General features: G+C 36.0%; 1 protein-coding gene across 2 annotated transcripts in view; it reads left to right on the top strand.

Annotated features, from left to right (window-relative positions):
• GRM5 (glutamate metabotropic receptor 5) overlaps nt 1–13,914 on the top strand; it is a 440,621-nt gene that overhangs the window by 285,210 nt on the left and 141,497 nt on the right. The gene's annotated exons all lie outside the window — the stretch shown is intronic.

The raw sequence follows: 13,914 nt of genomic DNA, 5'->3' as shown, positions 1-13,914 counted from the left end.
TCATAAGCAACTGGGATCCAGCTGCCATTAAGTCTATATTGACCAAGAGGGAACCTAGCATTTTTCATTGTAAATGGAATGTTGTTGCATATCTTAAAGTTTTATTCCAAATGAATATGAGCGTGACAGTGTTTCTAAAGCAATGAATTTAGCACCTAGCATTTTAAGAGCTTGCACTCACTGCCAAAGCACTAATTAAGCTTTACAGATGAGAGACTAAGTGACTCATTAGAGGTCGCAGAGACCATCAGTGTGGGGCTTTTGAATGTCATAAGGGCCTTGTATGAAGGTCAGGCTCTGTTCATTCACAATTATTTTTATGTGAAGTTCATTCTGTAGCTAATCACAATCCAGTTCATTTATTTACTCATTCATCCATTCATGTGTCCATGTCTTAAAACATTCAAAGGGCTCTTGTTGAGCATATTTACAAAATCCCGTAGGAGGTGCTAGAGACAGAAATAAACAAATCATTACTCCTGCCCTTAAGGAGCCCATAAGGAAGGACATATCAAAAAAAAGGAATCATTAGAGCACACAGGCTTGAGATAAGGGTGCTATGGTAGGATGAGAGGCTCTCTAACCAACCTGAGGTCTAGGAAAACTCCTTAAAGGATATCAGGTTTGAGCTGAATATTAGGGGCTTTCAGAGGAATTATTCAAAGACAAAAGTAATGGTGCAAAGCTTCCAGTATTTTCAGAACAGAATTTCTTCTGAGAGCTATAGCAGATAAGGACTGAGTAAGGCCGGGGCCAGATTATGAAGTACCCATAGGTCATACTTTGTAAATAATTGATGATGTCATCCTCAAGCAGGAGGATGATGTCATAAATTACATCATAAAAAGTTCACTGTGGAACCAGGGAAATAGACTGTAAGCTGTTGTAATAATCTTGGCTAATAAGGATCAATGGGATGGATAAGAGTCTTATTTGAGGGATACTTATAATGGAATGATAGGACGTGTTCATGATTAAATGCCAGTTTGTTGGGGGTTCAGGGGAAAGACAATAGAAGACAAGGTAGGAGCTGTGAAGAACTCCTACAATTCTGGCTTAAACAGGTGTGGGGGTAGTAATATCTACTACCAGCATTAGGAAAAACAAGATGATACGGAGATGTGGGAAAATAAATAAATCCAGACGTTGAGATTGAAGTATTTGTGGAATATCCAGGTTCCGGCGGACACATATAGTGGACAGTAGCTGGGTGGAGGTCAGGAGGCATAAAATAGTCATCAGCACAGTGACTGAGATTATACACTGATTTCCGCACTAGCCATGTTTGTCATTGCGCTGACTTCACAGAGAGCGTTTCTCACTTCCCATAGTGCTGCTGCCAGGCCTTCCAACATGGCTGAGTGATGACTATTCTTTTGGAATACCAAACACCAGAATTATGACACATCTACTCATTATTCTTAGGAATATAGGAAAATGACTACATGAATAAGTGCAGTAATTAAAATATGTTAAAATGTGATCGTTTCTCCAATAATAGAGAAAAAAATAAAACCGTGGCCACAGTAGGATTTGTATTAAGCCCCTATTTCACATTGTTAGAAATGTAATATCCTCTCCTATACCACCTTTTATGCTCTCCTCTGCTCATTCTCCACTCTTCCCACCCCCCACCCCATGGGATTTGCAGAGCAGCACTGCATTTTAACCCTCCAAATGTCAGTGGCAAATTATTTAAAGAAGATCCAAAAAAGTGAGGCCCTCTGTGTTCTACAACCTTCACATATCAGATTAAGTAAATTTGTCTATACGCTGCTTTTAAATTGGTTCTCTTCCAAACTCCATATATGCAAGATCCATTTGTAAAGCTAACCCAAATCACTGACCAGAGAGATGAATAAAGATGTGAGGTCAAAACTGAATGTGAAATCAGTGATTTTAGAATTTACTTTCACAGCTCAATGCAGGCTGGACCTCTGGCCTGGAAAATTTCCACAGCCCCTCTCGCTCCCAGACCCACCCTGACACGGAAGAACACTTACCTCACCACCTCAGCTCAGCTCATGTCTCTGGGGCCAGAGTGACAGCTCATCGAGGGCGAGGACCATGCCTTTCGTTTTAATTGCCTCAGCACCTAGTGTGGCATCAAATCCAAAATAGAAATTTGGTTGTTTATCTATTTTTGTCAAACCATGACAAGTTGTATGAATTAGGAACTATTTCTTCTAAATTAAACTGTAATTCATTCTAGAATTCACAGATAGCGTTTTATCTTTTTCAAAAGATAAATTAGCATGAATAAAAACATCATTGGATAATTGTATATAATATCCTATTTTAATGAATGAATCTATTTCATTATATTGCTTTCTTTGTTCAAAGTTTGTAATATGCTTTCCCACAATGATGGAATTTCTTTTCTCCCCAAAAATAGATGGAGCTCTGTTCAAAAAATTAAATATGAGTCATTAAGTTAGAATCAAATATTCTAAATTATATATCTGAAATTCAGGGTTAAGAAAATCTAAATTTCATATTCTACAACAAAAGGGTTGGATTAGCCTTAAGAAACAAAAAATAATAACACCATGATGTCATATATGCATTTCTATTATATATGCTCAACTGTATTCTTATTTATCTGCATTAATAAGTTGACTGTAAGATAAGAATCATCTCTATGTTACTGGACCTTTGCACAAATTTTATCAGCAACTCTCTGTACTGTGCATTTGTCTGCAGTTTATTTACCCAGCTGGATAATGAGCTCCCAAAGTACAGGTTGTTTAGATTCTTCAATATCTATGATGGTGCCTGGCATAAAGAACTTTAAACGTGCATCCTCAGTTAAGGAAAAACCAAAAAATATTTTGATTAAATAACAGCATCAGAGCCATTCATTTCTTCCCAGCTGAGTCTGGTGGTCATCGTTATCACCATGCTCCACAGCTGGGCTTCTGTCTTCACGCCAAGAGCAGCACTCAGGAAGAAGCCAAGAAAGGGTTGTGAACAGATGTCAGACATCAGGAGAAATAGTCATGACCCCAAAGCCGAGCAGATACGAGGAAAACAGCGCTGGGGATCAGAAAGTGACCTCCTGAAACGGAGCCCAGACACAAGTGAGAACAATAGTGTCAGAGCGACTGTCTGGGATCAGGATCCCCAGAGGTTAGTGAGTTACAAACTGAAGAAAACCAGCAAGGATGCCCATGGTGTAAAGTTCCTCACTAGCCACACAGGCCCCTGATCAACTAGGCTTTCTCTAGTGTTTACACTATTCCCTCCACCAATACTACAATTTGGTCACCTCAGTTCTTCGCTATTCTTGTACAGATTCGTACTTCTCAGTCATTCTCTGAAAAGCCTTAACAAATTTTTCAAAATTAGATTGGGTGCACTTCCTACAAGTTCATAAGTGAATAAGGTTGCACTATTTCACTTATACCCAAAGCCTAAAACAGCGCCTAATACAGAATAGGCATTGGTAGATTTTGTTGAATGAAATAACATGAAATGTTTTGTTTTTATGTATGGACAGAAACTGTTGAAACACAGAGTTGCCTTTTCAGTATCATAGTTAGAAGTTTCTAGTATTTATTCATTTAACAAATATTTTTCAATAGCCTATGTACTGTACTAGGTGCCATGAGCACTGCATTGTGAATGTTTATCTTTTCTTTGCAAAGGCCCTTTCACTTAATGTTGGTTTTGTATGAATGCTTTGAGATGAGGGGGATAAATAAGGTGGTTTTTGTATTTTGACATCAATTATAACAATGACCATGTAGAGGTGGTGCTTTTGTCTTACATTTTGCAGGTGATGAAAATGAGTTTCATGGAGCTAAAGGTCTAATTGAGTAAGTTGAAAAGGTGGCTGAAATCAAACTCATATTTGTCTGATTCAAAGACAATTCTTTTTATACTATGTGTTTATGAAAATTACCTTATATTGTTATTATTATCATTCTCTTATTAGTTGAGCAAATAAAGTATAGAGATTTTATTCCTCTTTGAAATATTTGGGGTAATTTTCATTCCTCAAGAAACTATCATCCTGACTGGTGTGGCCAAATGGGTTGAGCGTCCTCCCACAAACGGAAGGGTCGCCAGTTCAATTCCCAGTCAGGGCCCATGCCTGGTTGTAGGCCAAGTCCCCAGTTGGGAGTATCCAAGAAGCAACTCATCAATGTTTCTGTCTCACATTGATGTCTCTCTCTCTTTCTTTCTCCCTCCCCTCCCCTCTCTTTAAAAATAAAGAAATAAAATCTTTTATAAAAAATGAAATTTTCTTTATAAGTGAAAAAAAATAGTCTCAGAGTAAGTAAAAAGTTTTCTAGTTGGATCTTCCTATGTGCCTTAAAAATTGACTTTTGCTAGGTTATATTTAATTATTAAATCAAATAGACTTTATTAAAATATAAGAACTACTTTTGGTTAATACTTTATCAATGCTACTGAGTTTTGTATTGAAATTTAGAGAATATTATTCTGAGTTCTTCTCCGGGCCTCCTACTGCCTGAGCATCAGAAAATAACTTTGTTGTCCACTTGCACCTTGATTATAGCTATTGAGAATAAAATGATTTAAAGTTAAATACAATTAAAGAAAATTGAAAGAGACTATGTGACAACTAAATGTTAAGATATAAACTTTATTTTATCCACAATTTGGTTCCTTCATTACATTTATTTAAATACCCAACAGTCTTATTCTAAGAGTTTAAGTCTTTAGCATTTAAGTCCAGCACTGAAGGGAAATCCTATAGAGCTTTATATTACAGGTCTATAACCCTTCCTGTCACACTGTGCTTCTCACTTCTCATTCAAGACCTTTCCAAGTGGCCCAGCCTATTTGACCACTCACGGGAATGAGTACGTATGTGCAAATGCCTATGATTGTAGGTAAATGCGTGCACTGAAGCGAAGGAAAAGAGTAAAAATTACATCAATTAAATATTTTAGACTTCTATATAAGCCGATTTAGAGTGGAAAGATGATTGCAATTGTAGACAGAGTTCTGGATTTGGCCCTCAGTCTTATCACTGTCTTGCAACAAAGATAAAATTTTTAAAGGTTTCTAATTTTTCTCACATATAGTATAGTAATACTAATAGTTAATTAGCATGAGTACTCTGATGAGGTATTTAAATAATATTGGCGAAGGGCTTTTCTAAGTCACTCTAGCTAAGTACCACAATCCCCTCCACTATTACTATCTAATGCATCGTACTCAATATATTTTATCCCATCATGCATCACTACCTAAAATTATCATATGTGTATATTTGTTTGCTCTGCCAACCCCTCCATAGGAGCTCCATAATAATAGGCACTCTTCTTATCGCTTATCACCACTACTTCTCCGGTGCCTAGGGAAGGGCCAGGGCTTATTAATTTTTTTAGCTGTTGAATTATATTATCTTATATAATCAATTTTCACATGTTCAAAGTAGATATTAAATCTTGCATAATAGTACAAACAGTTCTTTTGAAACTACCAACTATAAATTAATTTATATTGAAAACTAATTTCCAAATAATGGAACTTAGTAAGATATTTTGAATGGATAATAGTGAATTTGAGAACAATGCCAAATGCCAGACTTTATTTTGATAATTCCACTCATAGCTTCACACAGTTTACCTAGGAAATCTGTAACATGTTTTTGTCTAGCAGGAGCTGAATTAATTAATTAATTAATCAATTTAACAGGTGCAATATAAAATGCTAAGGTAATAGAAGATGATTGTGTGCATGGTTTCCCTTGTGACAACTTAGTGGGAAGGACTTTTCACTAAAGGAATTCAGTGCAAGCTGAGTAATCAAGAAACATAAGGGCTTTACAAATGCTCGCACCTCATGGGCACATTGACAATACCATTAATGAACCACAGTATGAAATGAATACACCGCCTTGTAGGGACACTAATCCCCTGAGACCCACCTGTGGTGACATTACAACTATGACTCATTTTCATAAATTGTCAGGAGGAAAAGTACCATGAAAATAGGATAGAAACTTGATTAATAGCTTAATGCTTATATGAGTTAGGAGGGAAGTATCTTGCTTTTGTTTAAGTATTGAGAAAGTAACTCTTTAAGATAGCAATGAAATTGAAGTCATTTAAAATGCTCAATATAAAATGGTTGTCTGAAATCAGTTGGTTAAAAAGACTATTTAATTTAAACATCAGTAAGCTATTGAGCAGCTATAATGAACCAAACAAATGGAAATACCAAGGAAAACAAAAGAATAAAGGGAAGGAGGCAAGGAAAGAGGCAGACAAGGAGGGAAGGAGGGAGGGTAGGAGGTTGGGAGGGAGGAAGGAAGACTCCTTTAATTCAAAGGCAACACAAATTAGTTGTCATATACACAAACACCTGACTGTACCCTATCCAATTGTGATTAGCAATAACTGCATAAACACATATACAAACAAAGCATTATAAGCAGATGTATAAAAAAATGATTCATTATTGAGAATAAAGCAAGGATTGGGTAAAGTGTCAGGAAGTAATTAATGCCACAGTGTCTCCTTAAAGGGTAAATAGGATTTAAAGAGAAAAAAGAAATGATGCACATTTTTCAGATATGGAATAATTGATATTCTGGTGGTAGTTTTCAAAAGGGCTAAATAGATAGGCAGTCCTGTGTGTTATTGCTACACATGATTATAGCCAACAGCAACTCTGATTGTAATGAGTGTTTCCCCTTTTCTGATTTGAATCATAAGCTCAGTATTTTTATTAAAATAATTATTCTCCAAGGTTAGATTGTTGCTGAATTGTTTATATATTCACATGAAAGTTGCGTGCTGAAGCTTCCATCTTCCAGGCTCTGCCTCTTTACTTCCTCCCAGTTCCCGGCAACTTCACAGATGTGTACTGATACATAAGGAAGCACATGATTTATTCTGGACTCTGAGTCCTAGTTTACTTAAAGTCAGTTTATTGGATTTCAATGAAAAAGTAATTGTAAATTTCAAATTATACTGAGAATACTGTAATCCTGGTGTTCTATGTAACACTAGATTTATATATCTGGTGGCTGCTATTTAGATCATTTAATGAGTAGGAAAAGCAATCATCTTAAGAATGGTTACATTTATCAAAAAAAGAACATGCAATCGAATAACAAAAAGAGTTTGGTATTCAAACTCAACCTCTAGAGTTTGTGGACAACAGGGGTAATATAATCCAGAAATTAAAAGGGAAAAAAAGGATTCAGAAAAGTAGTTTCAAGCCAAATAACACTGGGTCATGAAACCAGAGAGGAAGGGGTTGAAGAAGAAATTTCAGGCTCCAAGAAGAAATTTCTGAAATGATTTCAGGAGTTTAAAGTGGCCTATGTGTTTCCTATGATGTGGCCTTTGTCATGTTGTGTCATTCTCCCTCCTATCCTCTGCCCTGGCCCTCTTTCATCTATTTACATGAGCCACATTCCTTCCTACCTGAGGGGCTTCAAACTTCTTCCTAGGATATTGCCTTTCCTGCTTAATTATTACTCGCATATAATTTTTAGTTTGTTAATTATCACTCATCTTTTCAGCTCAGATTAAACATTCCCTTCCTCAGGGAAGTCAGCTTCTGATATTTTTTCATTGTTGTGTTTCTTTTCCTTATGATCTTGGTGTTAATATTTTTATTCACTATTATGGCATCAAATATATCTTTTTTGCTAATTGTATATTTTGTTCCTAAATTCATTGCCTGGTATATAAGAGGTGCTAAATGTATGCCGAATATATAATGTTGTTAACCAACGTTATCTCAATAACTTTAATTTTAAAAGAGAAATAATAAATAAATTAGAAAATCCTGGAGGAGAAAGAATGAGCCAATTTTTGAGGTATGTTAGAAGGTTGAAATTAATGCTGATGGACAACAAATTAAAGAAGCAATAATTTGGATGGTGTGGTTCAGATAAAGGACAAGTGTGGAAAGTTTCAGAAGCTCTAAGTCAATTAAAAATTTATGATTTTTATAATCATAAGTCCACATTTCTCTGTATATTGTGATTCTTAAATTGCTAAGAATCAGAAATTTATTATCAATATATATAATACTAATTTTAATATTTGGAAATATGTATAGCATAATTGTCAGTAACTATTATTATAACATTTTATGTATTGTGATAGTATACAATATTAATCTAAAAACTTGCCAATTTTTAGTATTCAATAAGTCTTTTTCTTCCACCTAAATGTTTAGTGTAGCAAATGAAGCACAAAGATACAGCCTTATGATCAATGATAAATTCATAGCCACATCTGAATTTCACCCCTACTTTTAACATTTAATATTTTTATTTTTGACATAGGTAACAGATAATGTAGACTGGCTTCATTGGTTCATGTAATTGAAAAGTGCACGGTGGCCAGGTTTTACACATGGCGTGACCAGGAATCTGACTCCATTTCTTTGAGACTCTCCATGTTTCAACTTCACTCTCAGACTGGTTTCTCCCTCATGGTGAATAATAGCAATTAGCAGCTTTACAGTTCCTTATAACATTTTCTAGAAGGAGAAAGAGAATATCTACGCCCCATAGAATCCAGAAAATACCCGATTAGATCAGGAAAAACAAATTCTAATTATATTTACTAAGGTTACCTAAAACGATACCTGTGGCAATGAAAGATAACTCTGATTGAGACCAATCCAAACCAATCTCTAGAACTGAAATGTGTTTACAGCAGGGGAGGACAAGAGTGAATATCAACAAAAAAACACCAGCCACTATAAGTTTGGTCTTCTGGATGCTGCTGTAAATGTACAACTGAATAAAAATTATATGTGTGTGTATATATATATATATATATATATATATATATACACATACACATACAAATACATATGTACATACACACTTATATGTACATATATACAATATCAACACATATATGGCCTGTCCAGAAAGTATCCGGCCATGCACTATGAAAAATAGAGACATTTATTGAAGGAGATACAAGATACAAGAAACACTGTACATAGGACAATGATGCCTCAGTCCCCTTCAAAGCAGGCACCTTGGGACCTCACACAGTTCTCCCAATCTCCATCAATTACCCTGTGGTATTTTCCTGAATCTCATCAATGCCCTGAAATCTCTTCCCTTTCAAAGATGATTTTAGTTTTGGGAAAAGCCAGAAGTCACAGGGTGCCAAATCTGGGCTGTAGGGGGGCTGAGTCACTGGGTGGTTTGACGTTTAGCCAAAAACTCTGCACAAGACGTGATGCATGAACAGCTGCATTGCCATGATGAAGCTGCCAATCACCAGTTGCCCATGGCTGCAACCTTCTGAATTATCCGAATAGTTTCTGTGGAGGAATGTTCTAGCTTATCACAAAATTTGATGCAGATTTGTTGCTCTACTCACTCAGTCATTTTTAATGTGACAGCCACACAGTACACATGCTCACTCAATGGCAACTACTGTCTCCACTGACTAGTACAGTGAAGTCGTCATTGTTCATGCATGTGCGTTCCAGTCCACTCTCCTTGGCTGCTGGGCTACATAGATGTTGTGCAAACCATTCTCATATTAACAATGGCTGCATCATATAGATATATGGAAAAAGTCCATATATATGTGTGTATACACATATATATGTGTATATGTGTGTATATATGTGTATACACACACACATATTCTAGTCACATAAATGTGCATAGAAAATTAACTTCATTGGACATTAACATAAGTAAAAGTGTGAAATTATAGGTTGTCCACCAATAAAATAATGTGATCCATTTATATAACAACTTGTTATGTCATTACTCTAACTGCAATTCCACAGCTTTCAAGTATTTTTCAAAAAGTTAGGTAATCAGAACAGATTACTTTCATTTTCCAAATACAAATTGATTTTCTATAATTTCAGGGGAATAATCACTGAGTTCTTTCAACAAAAATGTACGTGTTTTGGTCACCATTTGACCACACAACAGGTGCGAAACAAATCAGTGTTGATTATTTGAATAGATTAACTTTAAAGATCCATAAAGTTATCAAGTCTTTAATTTTCACTTAAAAAATAGTCACTTCCACTAGCTTGACAACAATGGAGTATTAAGTTGAAGGACTCACTGTGTCTTAGTCACTTTTTTGTTCAAAAATTTTTCAACAAAATTGGAAATCTATCCTCTGAAATACTCTGTTCTAGGCAGTAAGTAATTATCATTCTTGTTATACTTCCTGTAGCATCCTATGCATATGTAAATCATGATAGCCCTTGTAATGTGTAATTTGTCATCCATCAATTCAGCAAATGTTTATTCAGTGTTTTTACTCTTTTCCAAGTTTTGAGATATAAATATAACAAAGATATAATACCTGCCCCCAAGGAACTTAACTGTGTGTGAGGTCAGATGACAGTGGATAAAGAATTTCTTATTTGTCATTGTAACTCAACAGTAGCAAAGATATATAGTAGGTGCCTAATAAACATTTAAGTTTCCAAATAACTCATTGAAGACTAAATTAATTATGTCTTTGGAGAATTTATCATTCACTACATTGCTCTGGAAAGGACGGAAATGGGACTCTAGTCAATCATAGTTATAAAACCCATGAATTAGGGGAATAAAACACTAAATTAGATAGACTAAATTTTATGAGTGTTATAAAATTCAAGGCATTAAATTAAGTTTTATGGAATGCTGATGCCTTCCCAAAAGAACAAAATATTTTGACTTTCCTAATGATTCCTGTTGACTAGTTCTCCATAAGAATTAACCTCAGGGCTTTTATTTAAAGGTTCATGAAACCAGACCCGCAGTTCCAAGCACTCGATGTTTCTAATTCTCTAAAGACTGTGAGTGATTCTCATATATGAGGATGCCCAGACCCTCAACATTAACATGTATTCTTTCTGCATTTCCACACTCAATCCATCTGCCCTATGTATATCTTTCCACATGGTCATGTTGGACTCCAGAGTTTTTCCTTTTACTTCAACAAACATTTATAGAGTGTCTATTATGTGCCAAGGTCATTACTGGACTTGTGGGTGAGGGATGTGGAAAAATGCAACCAAGTTTTGAAGTCTAGATAACTTTGACAGAAATCTAGACAGGCCAAGTGGCTATGGAGTAAAGAATATAAGTCTGATTTTTTTAAGAAGGTAAGTTTGATTTTAAGTACAGAGCTTCAGATGAGGGTGGGATACCTTGATAGAACCATCTGGTAAATAGTGGTAATTGTTGATCAGAATCTTTGGAGAGTTTGGATCCTCACAGAGGCAATAGTTAAGTTGGAATTCTTACCACCACTCACACATGCCATGAAAATCTCCATTCTTTTCCTGGTGGTACCTTTACCTGAAATATCCCATTTTTCCCAGCCTACACAAAAGCTATGAACACATAAAAACTCAATTCAAGTTCTTTTCTTTAAAGCCTGCTTTGACTATCCTTTTTATTCCTTTAAATATCCCTTATTGCTGAACTTCTCTTCTTGTGTGCATCATAGCACTTGACATTTGCTTATAGCCCCAGGTTGTTCTAAATTATTTGGTGTATCAAAAGTTTGTCAACCAGGAGGATTTTAATCTTCTTGAAGTTGGAAAATATTACTTCCCCTCTCATATACCCCACAAGCCTGAAAGTTCAGCAAATCCTCCAAAATCCTTAGTCATTTAAACTTATACCTCTTTTTCCTTCTCATAGGAGGGAAGCATACCTCTCTTTTCCTTCTCATAACAAAGTCCTTCATCTTTGAAAATCATCACACTCCTTCTGTTTATTCAGTATTCAGGAGTCCCTGTTTCATTGACAAGCAATGGGTTAACTGCTCTTTCCTGAAGAAAAGAGGCATGCAAACTATTGAAATGCATGTGCTGTATGCTAAATTGGAATTAAGCGCAGGGTGTTTATGGTACAAAAATGCATCCTTCTTTTAGACAGGTAGGATTATAAAAGGCCTAGAAGAAAAGGCATCTGAAATAAGGTCAAATTTAATAAAGTGAGGGGGGGAAGGTGTGACTAAGCTAGCATGAATGATTATTAAAACTGGTAGTAGAGAGAATTAGTAAGAATTCAGGATATCTTCTAGGAGGAACTTAAAGTAATCAGGGCATACAGAGAGAACAGGAGAATGATGAGAGATAATATTGAGCAAGGACAACAACATGAAAGATTTGTGTTCTTGTTAAGAATCTGGCCTTTATTTAAAGGCAGAGAGAGCCAAAGAAAATGTTTAAGCAGAGATGTCATATTACTTAATCTGTGTTTTATAAATATTTCCAATAATAGCAAAGGAAGACCAGTAGCACCTATTCTAAGTGAGAAAGGATGAGTTCCAAAATAAATTCATCACTTGGGTGGTCATGGGAAAATAGGTTCCCAAGATAGTAAGGACATGGAATCACAATGCCTTTGTATCTAGAAGGGGGCAATCCTTAAAAAAAAAAAAAAAAAAAAAGTGACACTGGCCCTCCACTAAGATGATGGTTTGAACAATTAGAGGGAAAATGCTAGCATCCATATGCCCAGCAGAAAGGACAAATGTTCCTGTCAAGGAAAATGATAACTATTATAGTTTTGGACAAGTTGTGTTAGAGGTACCCCTGGGTCAACCTATCTCACAGGTGTTGAATACTCTAATCTAGAGCTCAGGAAATATAATAAGGCTGGAGGTAGAGATTTAGAAATAACTAGATAAAAAATGATAATTGAAGTCATTAGATGAAACGTGAGACTCTATGAAAGTGCAGGTAGAAAGTGCCAAAGACAAAACCCCAGGGAACACTAATCCCCAAGGTGCGGAGGCTGGCCCAGAGAATTCCAGAGAGTGGAACAATCAGGGCAGTAAAAGGAGTGCCAGGAAAGGGTGGTCCCACGGGGTAACAGATTTTCAAGGAAGAAGCGGTCAATCATTTAAAATGCAGCAGAGGTCAGTGACCCTCAGCACCCCTTCCCCACTCAGATAGGACTCAGAGTGATTATCTACTTCACTCTGACATTTCTTAGGTCCAGCATGTGAACAAGACATGCTGATTCTTCCTCCGTACTTCACTGAATCCTCTCAGTGCTTCTCTGGAAAGTCTACCCCTTGTCCTCACATCTGCTTGTTTCAAACACTGCAACGTACTCCCACAATCCATAGCACATGGATGCTTGTTAATTATAACTTTTCTTCAAAATAGTGTGGTGTTTCCCGATATAAAACTACGAACTTTTTGGCTCTGTCTAACCCTTCTCTATTATTCTTCTTCGTTGTCTGGGTTCATATTTTCTACTAAAGATAAAATACACTTCCCAAAACTTTTTTCTTTTTACTTCTGAAACATGTGTTTTGCTCTAACTGGACCTTAAAAACATGAACAGCCAGTACATTTAAACCATTTAGGGGCAATCACAAACTGAAAAAGCAATTTTAGCCACCTACAAAAATATCAATAATAAATGAACTTCACCAGATGAGAAACAAATGAGTCTACAACTCGGAAATAAACTGTTCTTAAATTGCCGGGCTTCTCTGGGTGGCTTTCAACACCAGACACAGGTCCAGAGCAGAATGACTGAACTGCTTCTCTTCAAACTCAGTGTTGATTATTTACATTGTTGACTCTTCTGTGTTGAATTGTGACTAAAACTTTGTAATCCTCATTGCCAATAATTTTATAACTGCAGATCATATTGTGTTGGTTCTTTGGAACTGTTTTCCTCTTTGCACAATATCCTGTAAGGAATCAACACTCGGATGAAGGGATGCTTACTAAAAATAACAGGTTCTGTTTTTCCTCTGCTAATTTATGTACATCTGGGTGTACATGCATGTATGCATGCTTGCATATGTTAGCATGTGTACTGACATGTGTACATGTGTGTGACTCTTTGTGTAAAACCGTAACTGCTCTAAAGGACAGATACTACCAGTGCTTTTCTTGTTAGCAGAGAAGACAAAGAAGGCGATGTACCTATTTAGATTAAAATATTCTGCCCAT

This window comes from Desmodus rotundus, chromosome 5 (assembly GCF_022682495.2).
Source record: "Desmodus rotundus isolate HL8 chromosome 5, HLdesRot8A.1, whole genome shotgun sequence".
Taxonomy (NCBI): Eukaryota; Metazoa; Chordata; class Mammalia; order Chiroptera; family Phyllostomidae; genus Desmodus; species Desmodus rotundus.
Note: the sequence above shows the minus strand (reverse complement) of the source record. Positions and strands in the feature narration are given on the sequence as shown.